This window comes from Seriola lalandi, unplaced genomic scaffold (assembly GCF_002814215.2).
Source record: "Seriola lalandi dorsalis isolate HSWRI2012SDOR001 ecotype SW California unplaced genomic scaffold, Sedor1 jcf7180002054923, whole genome shotgun sequence".
In the NCBI taxonomy this organism is placed as follows: Eukaryota; Metazoa; Chordata; class Actinopteri; order Carangiformes; family Carangidae; genus Seriola; species Seriola lalandi.
Window position 1 is genome coordinate 955,554 of NW_019525475.1, and position 431 is coordinate 955,984.

Genomic DNA, 431 nt, shown 5'->3' on the forward strand with positions numbered 1-431 from the left:
CCACCCCCCCCACCTCCCTGCCTCCAACCTTTGGACAGGGCTCCTTATCTGCACTGCAACTGTTTCAAAGCTTCAACTACTCAAGAATAGTCAAAGTCATGCTGTGACTTCCAGTCCAGACTGTGGTGGTGACTGACAACCAGATGATGACGTTCGTGGAGAAAGAAAAAAAAGAAAAGAACATAAAAAGTTTTGGTGGGATCGACAGAACGGCTGAATCAGCGCGAGGAATGTGACGTGTCTCGGTTAATAATTCACCTCACTGAAAGTGATTTACAGCAGGTCTTTAGACAGGAGTGGTAATGTGGCAGGACACCAACTCATGCTTTCATATACATTCAACCTTTTTTCTTTTTCCCCTTTTTCTCTGCTTAAAATCAGGAAGGAGTATCTTAAGACACTGGTGTGGTGCAATAAGGTCATTTATCTTC